The sequence below is a fragment of the Humulus lupulus genome, chromosome 7 (genome assembly GCF_963169125.1).
Source record: "Humulus lupulus chromosome 7, drHumLupu1.1, whole genome shotgun sequence".
NCBI classification, from domain to species: Eukaryota; Viridiplantae; Streptophyta; class Magnoliopsida; order Rosales; family Cannabaceae; genus Humulus; species Humulus lupulus.
This window is the reverse complement of record NC_084799.1, coordinates 34,660,238-34,680,330: the sequence shown is the minus strand read 5'-3', so window position 1 is coordinate 34,680,330 and position 20,093 is coordinate 34,660,238.

Genomic DNA, 20,093 nt, shown 5'->3' with positions numbered 1-20,093 from the left:
GGGAGTCGCGCAGGGATATTTATGAGCCCCCTCAGACTGGATCCTCGCCATCTCGGATCTAACGGCCCAGGAGGGGCGGATGCCAAAGGTCGCCCCATCCTACGGTCCACCTCATCCCAAGGATATTAATGATGGACCCCCGTGCAGATGGGACACTTCATGACGTGTGCTGACACACTTGCCTAGGCCTAGCGACCCTTGGGAGGGCTAAGCGACCTTTCAAGACCTGTGCAGCAATCGCTTGGTAACACGTGTACCCTTGCCACGAAGCGGGACAAAGGTAAACGTCCCCGGACATTGGTAAGCGGTCCGAGCCAGGCATACGGCCAATACCACAGCCCGCTGTCCTAAGCAGGAACTGGGAAGGCAACCATGCGAGCATCCTGCGGACGATGCAAACCTCCTCCTGGCAGGCCTAGGCGAAGGCTTGGGGGGTAAATGTTATCCCTGTTTCCTGCATGGACCCAGGACATTCGTCCGGGCCCATGGTCAGGGGCTGTTCATCATGCGGGCCCGGCCCAAGCCCTCTTGGTACGGGAGTGTCCAAGAGGGGGGGGTACGGGCCCGGGGCACATTTTTGGGCCCATTAGGGGGGGGGGGGGGGGGTCCGGCATGGTCATCCGGGTCCCGTCATCCGGGACAGTCATCTGGGAGATGTGTAGACCGTTCGAACCCCCCACGACATGCGCGTCCTGGTCCCGGCCCCTGGAACGGTCCGAGCCTGTGGTAAATGAAGAGGGACAAAGGTAAACGAACCCGGATCACGTCGTCCCCGGTTGGAGGGGCCAATCGTCCGGGACCTTGAAGCCGCCCCACCCCGCGTGGGCATTGTCCCCACTTTTCACCTGCGGAAAAGGCCACCTCGGGATTGCACGCCGTTGTTTCAGGTCTGCGCTTCCAAGTACTCTGACTGGTCTTGTCTCCTAAATCTGCCTCGTAACTCGAAGTGTCTAGACCAAAAGCACCATTTTGTCGGGCGAGATATAGCTCTTGAGTCAACTTATTGGGCCTTAGCTTGTCTGGAATTCATGCAGGTTGTATCTTTTATATTGGGCTTCCACTAGAAAGGCCAAGAATATCCGTATCTCTAATGGGCCCGGGTCATACCCGGCCCAGACCCAGTATTCCCATAAGCCTATAAATACAGGCTATAGAACACTGGAAATAGGGATCTCTCTTCAACTAAGATACAGTTACTCTGTCAAAATACAGAGAGAAACTCCATTGTAAAAGGTTTTCAAAGCTCTAATACTACAGACACGTGGACTAAGGCTCATTAACGCCCCAACCATGTAAAAACCCCGTGTTAATCTTCTACTTCTATTATTATTACCCTTAAATAATATTTATTAATATAGAAACCGAAAACCTCGGTTAACAGTGTAGAATTATAGTTGAGTAGAATGAATCATTTTATTAAAATATATATATATGTTTGCATGAATGAAACTTATGCCTTCCATATTTTATTTCTGATTCTAATTCCTCGATTTTGTTTATTTAATGTTTATATTCTTTTTCAAAGTTACATTATTTCAAAGTTTATTATTTCTTATTTACTAATCTTTCTTTTTACTTGTATTTTACCTCTCTGTGGATACGACATAGCCTGATTACTACTGCGACCACTTAGGAGTTTATTGGGCGATATCAGATGGCTATACACTGCTATAGCGACTCTCAGCTGGTAGTCAACCAAGTTTTAGGGGAATATCAAGCTCGTGGCGTAAAAATGGCTGTGTATCTGGAAAAATCCAAGGTTGTGCTTGGATAGTTTGAGTTCTACGCTATAGAGCAAGCTCTTCGAGAACAAAATTCAAATGCAGACGTGTTGGCCAGGCTCGCTACAACTAGCGAGGCTGATACGTCGAACGTGGTCCCAGTAGAGTTTCTATTAACCCCAAGTATCAACGAGCCTGTCGAAGAGGACGTGTGCATGATCGATTCTCAACCTACCTGGATGGCCTCGATAGTCGATTACCTCGAAACTGGAATTCTCCCAGCAGAAGGGAACAAGGCTCGGAAACTGATGTATCAGATCCTGAGGTACACTATTGTGGAAGGAAGGTTGTATCGAAGAGGTTATTCTATGCCATTACTCCGATGTGTAACTCCACTCGAGGCAAATAAAATTTTTGAAGAAATTCACGAAGGATTTTGTGGAGATCACACCAGAGGGCATAGTTTATCTAAAAAGGTGACAAGACCAGGATATTTCTGGCCCACGGTCAAGGCAGATGCATTCGAATATGTCAAAAAATGTGATAAATGCCAGCAATTTGCTTCAATTCCACGAGCTCCACCTACTGAACTTACCATGCTGAACTCCCCATGGTCATTCGCAGTATGGGGCATCGACCTTATAGGATCGTTACCAACTGGAAAAGGTGGAGTGAGATACGTTGTGGTCGCGGTCGATTATTTCACAAAATGGACCGAGGTTGAACCCCTGGCTACTATTACATCAAAAAAAGTTTTAGACTTTGTGGTAAAAAATATCATCTGTCGATATGGGATGCCTAGAAAGATAGTGTCAGGCAATGGTATCTTGTTCGACAGCGACCTGTTTACCCATTTTTGTGAGAAGAATGGGATAATAAAAAGCTTTTCCTCTATCTCCCATCCCCGATCAAATGGCCAGGTCCAAGCAGTCAAAAAAAAACCCTGAAACGCTCCATAAAAAGGAGGCTAGAGGAAGCTAAAGGAAGGTGACCCGAGGAGTTACCTCAGGTTTTATGGGCTTATCGAACCATAGGTCGAACTTCAACAGGGCATACTCCATTCTCCCTAGTATATGGATGCAAGGCCATCTTTCCAATTGAAGTCAAAATACCTACAATACGTAGCCATGCTTACAATCAGGCCTCGAACCAGTCCCAGCTCGAAGAGAGTCTGGACCTCATTGAAGAAAGGAGAGATGAAGCTCAATTGAAAAATGATGCATACTAGCAATGATACCAAGTCTCTCAATTGAAAATTCGGATTGGGAGACTTGGTATTAAGACGTATATTTCTGGCTACATGTGACCCGTCTGTTGGGGTACTCGGACCTAACTGGGAAGGACCTTACCAGATCGAGTCTATCATTCGACCTGGGGTGTATAAATTGGCGAGATTGAACGGAGAATTGGTACCGTGAGGTTGGAATGGTGAACATCTACAACCTTATTATCAATAGTGTAGGAAAGGTGTTTTATTGTAACCAAGCTTGTTTGTTTTTCAGACTTTCGATTAATAAAGTGTTAAAACTTTGCTCAAAAGTTATTTTCTTTACTATATGTTGTATTGTTGACGCCGTTTTTTGTCAACTTAAATAGTAGAGCAATTAAACAAATGAAAAATGGAGCAAATGAATTTAAAGAGTAAGACAAGAAGGTTTTTACATGGTTCAGCAATTAATTCTGCCTAGTCCACGAGTCTATGTTATTAAGGCTTGGAGTTTTCTGGAAATTCTTCAGAGATGAATTTCCCAGAGCTCTTTCTCCAGAAATCCGGAATCGGTCCCTTACAAGTGGTGATTCCTTCTCTATTTATAGAGAAGGTTGCAAAATTCATTCCCACATATTTCGGGAGGATATTCTGTATATCAATTGAAATAATGATATTAAATGCATTATCTCCTATATACATGGAAACGTCCCATGAAGATCAGGAGCGGATAACAGATTAAATGACATCCCTTAAATATTGGGATTACACAATAATAAATATGTTCACACATAAGGGGTTATCTCGGGCGATTCATCAGGTCTTGGAGATCAGTAATTGGCATTGAGTTTGTCAGGACTTATGGATCAATCACGAACCTGCCACCCAACTTCACGCCACACTCGAGATAGGTAGGTACTATCGAGGTTGTCATCCCCAAGCTTATACCTCCCGATCTCAAACTATCTTGCCTGATGACACTAGGTAAAAGATATATTCAAGTGTCGTGCCATTGCCCGTTGCGAGCTCAGAGAATATCTAAGGTTACACATCATCGAGGTCGTTGCTTTACTCTGGACCATATGATGTTTTCATACATTTCGAGCTCACACCTGACAAGCCCAGTTTTCAGAATCATAACCTCTTATCTCAAAATCTGAGTGTAACATTTTGCCCCCTCAAAAGTATTAGTTCGAATCCTATGAGAAGGAGACTTTTGAACTACCCCTCTTGGAAACTGTACCATCAATTGCACTCGAGTGTGGACACACGTTAGCCACGGGTTGCTCAATCAGAGTACTTGAGTGCTTTTCATACCACACGCATGTCCATCCGCCTGCCACCTTTATGGCGCCAGTCTTCCGTTTGTCCCTGGCCATTTGATCAAGTATTGAGATTGGCCAATGTTCCAGATCACTCCATCGTTTGGTATCCTATGGGGCCTATAAATATGTCATCATCTTCCTCATTTTAACATTACATTTTTAGAAAGGAGAGAGGATCAAAGGAAACCAGAACTTAGAAAACTTCAGTCCTTGCATGTTCTCTAAGCTGAGGAAGCAAAACACCGCTGGTCCATTTGACTCCGTGAGATCGTTCTTGTAGCCATTCCTCCAATCTTTGATCTCTCTGTTTCCACTATCTACATTGTGTAAGTGTTCATTCTTGATCCCCGTATGTTCGTATATATATTTTGTTTTTTCCATGCATGTTTATTGTTGCAGTAGCATTTAGGTACATTTACTAGTTTTATACTAGAATGTTTCAATCAATACCGTGTAGTTTTTAGGTTCTTCTGAGATTACGGATCTTTTAAACCCAGATTTTTTCATTTTATTGGGTTATCTTGATTTTGAATATCATATCGTGTAGACCAAGAAACGGTTATTAGATTAGGGTTTATAAATTGCACGTTTCTAAAAAATATCACTTTTTGAGTAACCGCCAACTTTTTTCCCTGAAAATCCGGGATCTTCGAAAATAAATCCACCTTCCCCCCTTTCCGTGGAATACACGCTCCGATCTTGATCTCGTTCTTTGGATTGAGCTCACTCCACAGTCTCGATCATTCAAGCTTAGGCCGTCTTGATTTTTATTCTTAATTACTTGTTCGCCTGGCCATCACCCTTTTTCTCTCTTGCTAGATGCCGTAGAACTCAGAAAAGCGGTGGGGGTCAAAGCTCACAATTCCTTACTCACCGAAAACTCCAAGCCCGGAGTCACCTTTTACTTGGAATCAACGTTTGATTCGGGAGCACCAACTAAGACATGAGTAAGAAGATATTCGATCTCACTTTCGATGTCAAATCGACGAGGTTGAAGAGAGGAAATGGAAGAGACTTAGGGTCTCCATCTACCCAGATCCAGACCCCGAGCCTAGACCAATCCCCATTGATATCACACTTAAAGTGACAATTGCCTTCAAGCCAGTAAATCTCTAATTTTCACTGATGGGAGAACCATCAAATCCCCCTTCTATCTCATAGCAAACCTCCATTCCCACCTCGAAGAGAGAATTTTTCGAGGCCAAGCACTACCGGAGCTCAATTTCTTCATTGGGGCAGATCTCTGACATCTTGGCCCTCCAAAATATTTGACTGTTGGGCTCGCAGAGGTGTCGAGCTCCGACCTCCCACGAGCAAAGCTGCCGCGCTCTGGGAGATGGTAATCCCGACAACAAGTTAAGATATGCGGCTTGGAGCCAGGAGCACATGAAGGCAGGGGCCTTATTGCCCTTAAAGTCCTTTTTCAAGGACTTCTTGGATTTTTTCAGGCTTGCTCCTTTCCAGCTCAACACCAACTCTTACAGGGTTTTGTCCGCCCTGAGGTCGCTTTATCACGAGCTAAAGTGGGACTTGAAAAGCAATCCCTCCCGAGCTCGGGGAGGGGACGGCTTCTACTACCTTTCGAGCTATCCCAAGGAGAAGAAAATCTTTGAGGATTTACCCAACCATCCCCCCGATTTCAAGAAGGCTTTCTTTTGGACAGACGGCCTGGCTCCTTCTAGATACTATTCGTTCAGACGAATCCGTAAGTATAAAAAATCTCTTCTTTTTGTGCTCGAATTTTTTGCTTAGGCTCGAATCACTCATGATATGTTTATTTCTCTAGCCAATTATCATCGACCTACTCCCTCCGATAAGATGAAGGAGCACAAGGAGGCCTTGCTCCAATTCCCTTACGGTAGGCGTTCCCTTTCCTATCTTCTTCACGAAGATAGGCTTCGAGCTTGCGGTCTCCTGGAAAAGGATCAGTCCACAACTGACTGGTCCAATAAGAAATACACCAAGTGGGAGTCTGTGCCTCTCCCAACCAGTAGCCTTCCTCCGAGGCACAACTCTAAGCCACAATCCCTAGCTCGACATCGTAGGAGTCCATAATCAGGGAATGAGGCCAATGACGAGGCCTCGAGCTCGAGCGACAGAGGTACGGTCATCCTTAGCTCAGACTTATGGTCTCCCTTGCTACTTAAACATAAGCCAAACAGATTAGTCTTGTGTGAAGATGATAGGGATCACTTTTATGTGTGGTCCTGGGTAGATGAGAGGGTTCATAGGTTTGATAGTTGGTTAGAGAAATACGATACTATGTATAGTCTGAATGAGGTACGGGATGGAATAGCCATTCAATACGGGATGAATGATTATAGGGACCTTTCGAGGTTGACTTCCACATATAGGGAAGGGACTCCCTCTGCCTCTTCTGAAGATGGGGGAATTACATGGTCACCGAGTACGAGCTCGGGGGAGAGTTCCAGTTAGGTTCCTCTTTACATGTCCTTTATTCCTTGCCTGTCTGCATTGTGCTAACTTTTGTGTCTTGGAATTTCTTATAATGTGGTGCAATTGTGTAGGTGCTATGGACTCTGATCTCAACACCGTGCTCGCCAGTGGCGAGGGGGCTCAGAGGAGTAAGCACCCGAGAGGCTCGCGAAAGTCAGATCGACCCGCCAAGGTCCTTAAGAGGACTGAGAAGACCCCTCCTCCTCCAGCTCCCACTGTTACAAGCCAAGTCGTGGATCCGACTCCTCAAGTCAAAACATCCACCACATTTGTTCCTCATTTTCATTCTCCGATCATGGTTCACTCAACGCTCAGCCCACCTCCAAAAAATCCCTCGGCCTCCAAAACACGCATGTTGTCGATTTCTAATCATGTTGATGAGTATGTAGTCGACAATGCTGTCAGGCCCCATGGGGCTACACTTGGCTCGGACATTCTGTCCCGGGTAGGCCAGAGCATCAGTAGCTTCAAGGCTCCCCAGTGGAAGTTTTTGAACAATGCTCGGGACTGCAACACCCTTTATGACAAGAGCGCCGAGCTCGTTGTCGCGGTAACTTCACTTTATCATTTGTTGTATTTACGCTTAGCATGTGTTCTAACTGGATTTGTTTGTGTTTCAGTCTCTTGCTGCCATTGCTCAGCTTAACTATAAGTTGAATAATGAAGTCCACTCGAGCATGGCCTATGCCCAAGAGTCAAAGAATCTTCAACTTAAGCTTACTGACGAGCTCAAGGTCGTAAAGGCAAAGATGGAGGTTGAAGCTGAGCAGATGAAGGCCAAGACAACCGAGCTCGAGAAGGTGAATGACAGGCTCGTGGAGCTTGAGAGGATCAATGCCAAGCTTGAGGAGGAGAAAGTGGCCACTTTCGAGATAATGGAGGGCGAAAAGGCTCATCTTCTCGCAGAGTTCAAGGAGAAGAAGGATCGGGTGGTCGTCCTGGCCATGTATAGGATCTGGGCCAGTAATGTCGATCTTGATACCAGCTTCCTAGGCTCTTTTGAGGAAGAACTTGTGGCCAAATGGCAGGCTCGGCTCGACGCAGAGGAGGCTGCTCGGGAGGAGGCAGAGAGGGCCAAGGAGGATGCTGAGAAGGCTAAGGAGGATGCCGAGAAGGATAAGGAGGGCATTCCTTCATCCTAAATCCCGACCTGGGGCTGCGTCCCTTTGAACCTCTTGTAATAGATTTTTATCTTTTGTTTTTTATGCCCTTGGGGCTAAGACAATTTATAGCTCATGAAAGAGCTATTTTCTTATGATATTTATAATACCGTATTTGACTTAACTTTAATGTTCTTGCTTTACATTTCTTAAGTTGAGATATTCCTTATGTCTGTTTATTCATACAAACACGTGGTGGATTTTGAGCTTGAGCTTCAATGCATTCATGCACAGTTTACTCGACGTATCTGCGTCCGATCCCATTACTTGTCAGGGTCGGAACTTTCTTTTACCATGCACTCGAAAGTACTTATATGGCCTGTAATATAGGTGGTTTAGTTATATCCTACTTTTCTAGTTACTTTTCCTCATCCTTGGGTAGCTCCCCAAAGTTATGAGGTCGAAACTATCTTTATGCGAGATACTCCAGCCTCGATCTCGACTTAACTTGAAGTAGGTTTATTCATATTCCAACTTTCTGTCGATTAATTTTAGCTTGTTTGGTTCCAAACCTATTTAGGTTGTGCTTTTGGTTCGTAATCCATACACAAATATTTTTGATCTAGTTATGTCTAGATCGCGCATTTGGTTTTATCCAAATTAGTTTGCCTTGCGTATTTGGTTGTTTCCAAACACTTTTGTTTTTTAATACTTTGGTTATGTCCAAACTATCTTAGCTCGCGTATATGGTTATATCCAAACTATCTTAGCTCGCGTATTTGGTTGTTTCCAAACACACTTGTTTTTTAATAATTTGGTTATGTCCAAACTATCTTAGCTCGCGTATTTGGTTATATCCAAACTATCGTAGCTCACGTATTTGGTTGTTTCCAAACACACTTGTTTTTTAATAATTTGGTTGTGTCCAAACTATCTTAGCTCACATATTTGGTTATATCCAAACACTTTTATTCTTTTCATATATGCTATTTTATTTTTTCAAGCTGACGGTATATATACCACTAATGCCCCCTTAATATCCTATGAGTGTGACCATAGGTTATTAAATCAAGAGAGTTTGCAAAAGATACAGCATATTGGAACGAAAGCAAACTTTATTTAGAATTGAATAATTTATTAACAGAAGCGTAGTAAAGATAAACAAGCATGGTTACAAGTGACATTGTTCCTACACTATTGATAGTAAGGTCGTAAATGTTCGCCATTCCATGTATGTGGTACCAAATCCCCATTCAATCTTGCCAATTTGTAGACGCCAAGTCGGATAACCGATTCAATCTGATAAGGTCCTTCCCAATTAGGCCCGAGCATGCTAGCAGCTAGGTCCTGTGTAGCCAAGAACACACGCCTTAGCACCAAATCTCCCAGACCGAATATTCTATCTCGAACCTTTTTATTGAAATACCGGGTAGCTCGCTGTTGGTATGCAGCATTTTTTAGTTGAGCCTCGTCCCTTCTTTCTTCGACCAAGTCCAGACTTACTTCGAGTTGGGATTGGTTCGAGGCTTGATCATAAGCGTGGCTATGAATGGTGGTTATTTCGACCTCGATTGGTAACATAGAATCGCATCCATATGCCAGAGAAAAAGGCGTATGACCTGTTGAAGTACGAGTTGTGGTCCGATAAGCCGATAAGACCTTGGGTAGCTCCTCGGACCATTTTCCCTTGGCTTTTTCCAATTTTTTCTTCATATAGCTCTTTAGGGTTTTATTCACAGCTTCGACTTGGCCATTCGCTTGGGGATGATCCACAGAGGAGAAGCTCTTTATTATCCCATTTTCTCACAAAAATTAGTAAACAGTTCACTATCGAACTGAGTACCATTATCTGATACTATCTTTCATGGCATTCCATATCGGCAGATTATATTTTTTACCACAAAGTCCAAGACTTTCTTTGAGGTAATTGTTGTGAAGGGTTCGGCCTTGGTCCATTTTGTAAAGTAATCTACCGCGACTACGGTGTATTTAACTCCGCCCTTGCCTATTGGTAACGAGCCTATGAGATCAATTCCCCAGACCGCAAAGGGCCATTGGGAGGTCATCATAGTTAGCTCGAAAGGCGGAGCTTGCAGGATTGTCACGAACCGTTGACACTTATTGCATCTTTTGACGTAATCAAACGAGTCTGCTTTGATAGTGGGCCAGAAGTGGCGTATAATTATAATTTTTTTTTATAAGCTATGTCCCCTGGTGTGGTCGCCACAGAATCCTTCATGTATCTCTTCTAGGATCTTCTTGGCCTTGGGTGGAGTCACACATCAGAGTAGTGGCATAGAATATCCTCTCCAATATAGCCTTCCTTCCACAATGGTGTATCTGGGGATTTGATACATCAGTTTTTGAGCCTTGTTCCATTCTGTTGGGAGAATGTCGGTTTCAAGGTATTCGACTATTGGGGTCATCTAGGTTGGCTCGGACTCAATCATGCAAACGTCCCCTTATTTAGGTTCGCTTATACTAGGTGCTGACAGGTGCTCGATTGGTACAATATTCAGCTCGTCGACCTCGGTGGATGCGGCGAGCTTGGCTAGGGCGTCTGCGTTCGAGTTTTGCTCCCGGGGAACCTGCTCTATTGTGTAGAACTCGAAGTGTTTGAGAGCTGCTTTTGCTTTTTCCAAATATGCAGCCATTTTTGTCCCACGAGCCTGGTATTCCCCTAAAATTTGATTGACCACCAACTGCGAGTCACTGTAGCAATGTATCGCCTTAGCCTTGAGTTCCTTGGCTATTCGAAGCCCTGCCAGCAAAGCTTCATATTCAGCCTCGTTATTGGATGCTTCGAAGTCGAATCTCAAGGCGGGGTGAAATCAACTACCAGTCGGAGCGATCAATATGATTCCTGCCCCCGATCCATTTTTGTTGGAAGACCCATCGACATAAAGTTTCCACAGCTCGCGGGCTGGGGTTATATCTTCATCACTAGTCATTCCAGTGCATTCCACTATGAATTCTTCCAGGGCCTGTCCTTTGATGGTTGTCCTCGGATGATAAGTCACCTCGAATTGTTTGAGTTCAACAGCTCATTTTAATAATCGGCCCGAGGTTTCTGGCTTTGATAAGACTTGTCGTAGTGGTTGGTCAGTCAACACATGGATGGGGTGTGCTTGAAAGTAAGGTCGAAGCTTTTGAGACGAGTGAATTAGGCTGAGAGCCAATTTCTCCATTAAGGGGTATCTTGATTCTGCCCCCAGTAACCTTTTGCTGGCGTAATATACTGGCTTTTGCACCTTCTGGTCCTCTCGGACGAGCACGGCGCTGATGGCGTGTTCGATTGTAACGAGATATAAATACAAAATTTCTCCTGTGATAGGTTTCAAAAAAATAGGAGGCTCCACGAGATGCTTCTTGAGCTTCTGAAATGCTTGCTCGCATTCCTCTGACCACTCAAACTTTTTGCCCCCTCTCAAAAGATTAAAAAATGGTAGGCAGTAGTCTATAGACTTCGAGATAAACATACTTAATGCTGCCATCCATCCAGTCAAACTCTGGACATCTTTATGCTTTTGAGGTGAGGGCATGTCCATCAACGCCTGGATCTTGTCACGATTAGCCTCTATTCCCCTACATTTACGATGAAACCGAGGAACTTTCTCGACAATACTCCAAAGGAGCATTTCTGGGGGTTGAGCTTCATGTTGTATTTCTGAAGCACGGCGAAGCATTCTTCAAGGTCGTCCACATGGATATTGTTATGTTTAGATTTTACCAACATATCATCAATATAAAACTCCATGCTATTTCCAATATGCTCAGAGAATATCATATTTACGAGTCGTTGGTATGTGGCTCCAGCATTCTTGAGCCCGAACGGCATGACATTGTAGCAATGCAGTCTTTTGTCTGTTACAAAACTCGTATGCTCTTGGTCCGGGGCATGCATGGCAATCTGGTTATATCCAGAATAGGTGTCCATGAACGACATAAGTCCATGCTCAGCTGTGGCATCTACTAGCTGTTCGATCCGAGGTAGGGGAAGCAGTCCTTAGGACATGATTTATTGAGGTTAGAGTAATCGATACAAGTTCGCCATGTTTCGTTAGGTTTTGAAACTAGCACCGGGTTAGCGACCCAATCCGGGTAGAAGGCATCTCGTATGAATCTATTTTCCTTTAACCTGTCGACCTCTTCCTTGAGGGCTCTCTTCTTGTCATCATCCAGGAGTCTTCGTTTTTGCTGCTTCGGGGGGAAGCTTTTGTCAATATTAAGGGCGTGGCTTATCACATTCGAGCTTATCCCTACCATGTCTGAATGTGACCACGCAAAAACATCTTGGTTCTTCTTCAAAAAGCAAATTAATTGCTATTTCGTTTCTTCCGAAAGGTTTTATCATACCTTCACTGTTTTCGGGGGGTCTACTTCTTCGAGCTCTTCTAATGGCTCGAGATCAGCTCTTTCCTCTATTCTTGGGTCAATTTCTTCGTCTATCTCGAAGACTGTCTCATCCTTATTCTGAATTATGACAAGTGTTTGTGCACTTGTCTATTTCTTTCCTCTAACAGAAATGCTATAACATTCCCTTCCTGCGAGCTGGTCTCCTTTCAGAGTCCCGATGCCAATAGATGTCGGGAACTTGATGGCCAAGTGCCTAATAGACGATGCTGCCCCCAACCCTACCAGGGCGGGTCTCCCGAGCAGTACGTTGTAGGTCGATGAGAGATCCACTACTACAAACTCCATCATCTTCGTTATCGAGATTGGGAAGTCTCCCAAGGTCACGGGGAGTTCGATGGATCCCACACAGGCAATCCCTTCTCCTGAAAAACCGTACAACATCGTTGCACAGGCCTTTAGGTCGTGAAGCGCGAGTCCCATCTTTTCTAAGGTGGCCTTATAAAGGATATTTACCGAGCTCCCGTCATCAATCAAGACTCTGTGTACCCTCTTATTCACGAGCTGAAGGGTGATGACTAGCGGGTCATTGCGAGGGAATTGCACATGAGATGCATCATCCTTAGTAAATGTTATGGGTTGAGATTCAACCATTTGCTATTTTGGAGCTCTAGGCTCGGGTTCGTAAGGAGACCCATCACCTGTTTTCAGCTCATTCACATATCGTTTCAGACCAATCCTGCAATATGTGGTCCCCTCGATATGGTTATGACATCTTCTCCATCAATTGAAGGGGGTCGTTTGTCCTCCCTTGCTCGGGAGTTGCTGTTCTGGACAGGTGGTGCTGCTGCTGCCCTCTGGCTGGTAGAAGCCTGATTGGGGTTTTGATTTCTAATATATTGCCTGAAATATCCTCTCGAGATCAGGCCTTCGATCTCATCTTTTAATTGCTTGCATTCATCGGTTGTATGTCCGATATCTCTATGGAATCTGCAATACTTGTTGGAGTCTCTTTTTGCTTTCTGGTTTCTCATGGGGTCTGGACGTCTGAAAGGGACCTTGTTTTCATTAGCCAGGTAGATATTCTCCTGAGACTCATTGAGCTCGGTATACACTTTGTATACGGAGAAATATCTTTCCCCTTTCTTCTTCTTTCCCCCATCTGACTCGAGATTATTCCCTTCATTCTTCTTCCTTTTAGAAGGGTTGTCCCCAGGGGGTTTTGAGGTCGTAGGATCCACCGAGGTCGAAGCAGAGTTTGCATTTTTTGTTGTAGTTATGGGCTGAGAGGTCATATTCAATGCTGACCTCGCCTCTTCTACATTAACAAATCTCTGAGCTCGTCGATTGAACTCGGTTAAGGACCTTACGGGCTTCCTCTGCATGTCCTCCCGGAGAGGACTTCCAGGCATTACTCCGACTCGAACAGCCATTAAATGGCCACTGTCGTCTACATCACGAGCTCGGGTGACTTCCAAATTAAACCTTGTTAGGTAACTTTTCAATGTTTCATTTGGCTGCTGTCGGACATTGGTCAAGGCAGATGCCTCGGGCCTAATTCCGACCATGGCTTTGAATTGCTTTTTGAAATCTCTAGACAAATGATCCCAAGAAGTCATCGAGTGTCTCTTATACTTCTCAAACCAGTTTTTTGTTGGCCCTGTGAGCGATGTTGGAAACAGCATGCATCTGAGCTCGTAGCCCACATTACTTGCTCGCATGATTGTATTGAACGTACTCAAATGACTGTATGGATCAGAATTCCCATCAAATGGTGGGACATGAGGAATTCGGAATCCCTGAGGAAATAGGGTGCTGGAAATATGAGGGGCGAAGGGCTAAAGCTCTTCGTCGAACTCTTCGTCTCGATCCCAACCTCGTTCATTTTGTAAGAGCCTAAATGCTCTTTCCAGTTGTTCAATCCTTTCTTGGACTGGATCCACGGGGGGTCTGACTTGAAATTGGTTATCGTTGATCACAACCCCAGTTTTGTGCCTCCGCACAAGGTTCTTGCATCCATTGAGATGCTCCCTCAGATCTGGATTCGAGGGGTTATCAATACCCCGATTATGGTTCAGGTGTTCTCATAAATCTGGGTGTTCCCTTCGATTCCCAGTATTTCTGCATCCCAGGTCATACATACTGACCGATCTAGTGTCTCCCAAGCCTTCACCGACATGGCTCATTGCGCAGTTGTTTCGAGATGGGTTCCTTGCGGTTGCCTCGTCTCAATAGTTTGAGACTAAGACATTTGGCTTCTTGTGGGTTGGGTACCTCTATGCTCCTTAGTGGTCTCCCCATTTCCTCGTCTCTGCCCAGCTCGCCTTTCCCTATCATCCTGAGTCGGTTGTGTGTTTCTCCGATTTGGTTAAGGATACCTTATTGGCGATGGTTGGTGCCTTATGGGTGATGATGGCTGCCATCCATTACGGAGCCTAGAAGGCCCCGAGGTTGCTTGAACTGGTTCAGGAACGCTCTGCGCGTTACCAGGATTTTGGGTCCGAGCCTCCATGGGGGCTCGGTTATTCCCTACCCCGGCCGGTACCTCCACAGTTGAGTTGGCAGGAGCTCCAACCCAGTTACTTCTCCGGGGCCTTGATGGAGCAGGCTGTTCTGCTGGCAGCGAAGGTTGCTCTATTCTCCGGGTGGCAGCGTTTTTGCGCGGTCGCCCACGAGGCCTGCATGGTGGAACATGAACGTCCCGTGGAGGCGGAGCTTGGGCCTCTGGCGGAGGTGGGGCCTGAGCCGCCTATGCCTCAGCAGCCAGTCTAGCCAGCTCCTCATTACGTTTCTTGGCCTATGCCAACTGCTTTTGCAGTTGACGATTTTTGAGCTCCACTATTGGGACATATCGTTCAGGATTATAATACATTTCCTCGTCATCCCTGGGGGCTGGTGGTCCTCGAGAATCGGATGACCCACTCCTCTCATCAGGGTCCGAATTCACCATAGGCTACTTTCCAGGGCGTCGGGGGTAGTCAGCTTCATCTAAAATTTCCTCCTCAAGAACGATAGGATCATTCGCTGCCATTGTCGATTCAGGGAGGCTTTTTGACTAGATTCACACACGCACTGCTTAATGCTCTCAATAAAAGCACCAAACTGTTGATGCTGTTTTTCGTCAACTTAAATAGTAGAGCAATTAAACAAATGAAAAATGGAGCAAGTGAATTTAAAGAGTAAGACAAGAAGGTTTTTAAGTGGTTCAGCAGTTAATTTTTCCTAGTCCACGAGTCTATGTTATTAAGGCTTAGAGTTTTCTGGAAATTCTTCAGAGAAGAATTCCCCATAGCTCTTTCTCCAGAAATCCGGAATCGGTCCCTTACAAGTGGTGATTCCTTCTCTATTTATAGAGAATGTTGCAGAATTCATTCCCACATATTTCGGGAAGATATTCTGTATATCAATTGAAATAATGATATTACATGCATTATCTCCTATATACATGGAAATGTCCCATGAAGATCGAGAACGGATAACAGATTAAATGACATCCCTTAAATATTGGGATTACACAACAATAAATATGTTCACACATAAGGGGCTATCCCAGGCGATTCATCAGGTCTTCGAGATCAGTAATTGGCATTGAGTTTGTCAGGACTTATGGATTAATCACGAACCTGCTACCCAACTTCACGCTACGCTCGGGATAGGTAGGTACTATCGAGGTTGTCATCCCCAAGCTTATATCTCCCGATCTCGAACTATCTCGCCTGAGGACACTAGGTAAAAGATATATTCAAGTGTCGTGCCATTGCCCATCGCGAGCTCAGAGAATATCTGAGGTTACACATCCTCGAGGTCGTTGCTTTACTCTGGACCATATGATGTTTTCATACATTTCGAGCTCACACCTGACGAGCCCATTTTTTGGAGTCATAACCTCTTATCTCGAAATCTGGGTGTAACATGTATTTTTTGCAAACTCTCTTAATTCAATAACCTATGGTCACACTCATAGGATATTAAGGGGGCATCAGGGGTATACAATAATACCACAAGTTTGAAAGAAAAAAATAACATAGAGTAATAATGTCTGGATCGTTAACCGGACATAAAAGTGTTAAGTATACACGTAAACTAACAAAAATGTCTGGATCATTAACCCGACATAAAGGTTATAAGTGTATATGCGAGCTAAAGTTGTCTGGATATAACCAGATCCATGAGCTAAGATAGTCTGGACATAACCATATTATAAAAATTACAAGTGCATGGATTAATAACCTATCACGTGAGCTAAATAAGTTTGGAACAAACCAGCTAAAAACTAATCGACGGAAATTTGGAATGTAAACAAACCTACTTCGAGTTAAGTCGAGTTCGAGGCTGGAATATTTTGCAAAAAGACAGTTTTGACCTCACAACCTTGAGGAACTACTCGAGGAAGATGAAAAGTGACTAGAAGAGCAAGATATAACTAAACTACTAAACTTTCATGCCATATAAGTACTTTCGAGTGCATGGTGAAAGTAAGGTCCGACCTTGACAAATAACGAGATCGGAAATTGATATATCGAGTAAACTGTGCATGAATGCAATGAAACTCGAGCTTAAATCCAACAAGTATGTTTGTACGAATAAACAAACGTAAAAGCAAACCTTTAGTATGAAATGCTTGAAATATTTCGACCCAGAAATGTAAAGCAAAAATATTAAAGTAAAAGCTAAATGTAAAATCAAATGTATAAAGGTTTTCGAGCAAGAAAATCGTAAAATAGCGCTAAACCGAGCTATGTATTGTCTTTGCCCCAAGGGCATAAATATAAAAAGTATTACAAAAATGGTAATGGGACGTAGCCCATGATCTCGCTTCTATGAAGCAGGCACATCCCCGTCAACTGCACCAAATTTCTCCCATGCCTCCTTAGCCTCGTCCCTGGCATCCTCCTTGTCGAGTCGAGCTTGCCACCTCTTAAGGAATTCCTCTTTGAGGTTGTCCAGAAATTTGGTGTCGAGATCAGCGTTGTTGGCCCAGATTCGGTACATGGCCATGTCAACAGCATGATCCTTTTTATGCTTAAACTCCTCGAGGAGGCGAGCCTTCTCACCCTCAATTATATCAAAGGTGGCCTTTTTCTCCTCCTCAATCTTGGCATTCATCTCTTCAAGCTCCTTGATTCTGGAGTCTTTCTCCTTGATTTAAGAATCCTTGGCCTCCAGTTTTGTTAGAGCTCAGACATTGTCGACCTCGCAGCCTTGTGCTCGTCAGCGAGCTTTAACTAGAGATTCTTTGCCTCCTAAGCATAGGCCAGACTCGAATAAATATCGTTGTTCAACTTAAAATTCAGTTGAGCCTGTACACATAAACAAAAATGGGTTATTTAACATACAAGATAAGTTTGTATAAGCAATGCTACAGAATAAAAATATTTACCGAGGTGAAGAGCTCAATGCCCTTGTCATAAAGAGTGTTGTTGTCTCGGCAGGAGGTGAGGAACTGCCATTGAGGGGTGCCAAGGTTGCTGAAAATTTGGCCAACTTGGGATAATATATTCGAGCCCAGACTGGCCCCGTGTGTTCCCACAACATTCTCGATCACATACTCGGGGGCGTGGGTCGAAACCGACAGCAAGCGTTTCCGTGTGGGAACCTGCTTCTTTGGAGTCGGAGCAGTTTGTTGAGAAGTTTGGATTGCAGAAGGAGGTGAGGGAAGCGAGATCTCGATGGATACTCTGACCTCGGGATTTGGATCAGTGGGTAGGCTTAGGCTACAAGTGTCCGAGACAGAAGGTGTTGCCTCGGATTTTTTCAAAATTTTGGAGGGGCGCCCCGATCTCTGCGATGCCCTCGGGCGCTTGCTCTACTTGGCTCCCGAGTGGCGGTTGAGTACATTATCTAGGTCAGATTCCATGTCACCTGCACATACACAATTTACACATTAGTAAGCGAGCCTAAAGAACAAAAAGGAACAAGGCTAAAGTCAAAAGAAACCTAACTAGTACTCTCCCCCAAGCTTGTGCTCGGTGACCAAGTAATCCCCCTATCTTCAGAGGATGTCGGGGGAGTCCCTTCCCTATATGTGGGGGATAGCCTCAAAAGGTCTCTATAATCACTGGTCCCATATTGAACAGCGACCCCATCCCAAAATCCGTTTAAACTATATATAGTTTGGAATTTGCCTAACCAACTATCGAACCTATGTACCTATGATCTACCCAAGACCACACATGAAAGTTATCTCTCGAATTTGGGAATATGATCAGAGTGTCGGGCTTGTGCTTAAGCATAGAAGGAGACCCCATGCCCGAGCTAAGTATGACTTTACCTCCACCACCCGAGCTCGAGGCCTCGTCTTGGATTTCATTTCCCGAGGTGGGTTTGTTGTGACGGCGAGCCACAGAGGGACTGGCACGTGAGCTCGACGACCTCCGTCTCAGGGGGAGCTCCTCAGTGGGAAGTGGCATGTGCTCCCACTTAAAGTACTTGTGGTAGGTGACATCGTTTTTCGACTGGTCCTACTCGAAGAGGCCGCAGGCTCGGAGTCGTTATTCATGGAGAAGATAGGATAGGGAGTGTCGACCGTACAACAGTTGCAGCAGAGTGGTCTTCTTCCCCACCATTGACTATGTGGGTGTGGGACGATGATAGTTGGCTGAAGAAATGGATACGTGTTATTATTTCGAGCTTAGTCATTAATTTATCAAGAAAGGAATAAGTATGAGTACTTACAAATTCGTTGGAATGAATAGAATTTTGAAGGAGCGAGGTCATCCGTCCAGAAGAAGGCCAGTTTGAAGTTTGGAGGATGGTTCAGCATATCCTTGAAGATCTTCTTCTCCTTTGGGTAGCTTGACAAGTAGTAGAAGCCATCCCCTCCCCGAGCTCGAGAGGGGTTGCTTTACAGACAAAAGAGATACAGGATCTCTTATGGTGAGGGTCCTTCGCACTTCAGCTCGTGGTATAACGACATGAGGGCAGAGAGAACTCGGTATGAGTTGGTCTTGAGTTGGAATGGAGGGAGCCCGACAAAATCCAAAAAATCCTTAAAAAAAAGGATTTCAGGGGAAGAAGGGCCCCTGCCTTCATATGCTCGTGACTCCAGGCTGCGAGCTTGATCTTGCTATCGGGGTTGCCATCGCCTGGGGCGTAGCAGCTCCTCTCGTTCGGAGTCGCAGGCTGACACATCAGTGTGCATGAGAGTTTTAGGCCGTGGCAAGCTAGGATCTCATAAATTTGGCATGTTGAAGTGACTGAGCTCCAATAATTCCCAGCCTCGAAGAATTTCTCCCTGGAGGTAGGAATGGTTGCAGCTCGAGAAGTATAGGGATGATCTGAAGGGTCCTCCATCAACGAAAAGGAAAGTGCACCAGACTCGTAAGCGACGGTGACTATGAGTTTGGGTTCGAGCGAGATAGGTCTGAGCTCAGGGTCTGGATCTCGATAAATCACGACCCGGAGTTTCTTTATTTTTCTTTCCTCTACCTCGTCAATATGACGTTGGAAATGGTCTCAGATGTCTTCTTGTTCGCACCTCGCATGGTGCTTGCATATCAGTCGCTGGTTCTGAGTGAAGGGAGACTCTGGACTGGGAGTTGATGGAGAGTAAGGAATTATGAGCAATGACCCCCACCAATTCTTAGAGTTCTGTGACATCTAGCAAGAAAGAAAAGGGTGAGGGCCCAGTATACAAGAAATCAGAGTCTAGTTTTGATGATGCGAGCTCGAAAGCCTGAGATCATGGAGTAAGCTCAATCAAGACCGAGGTCTCGAAAGGACAGATCGAATTCGAAGATATTCCCCCGAACTTTTGTAAAGTTCGGGCTTCAAGCGTGTACTTAACGCAAGAGTGGGAAAGTTTGGATTCATTTTAAGAATCCCAGATTTTCAGGGATAAAGTTGACGGTTACCCGAAAAGGTGATAATTTTGGGATTTGTGCAATTAAAAACCCTAATTCAGAACCCCATTTCTTGGCTTACACGATAC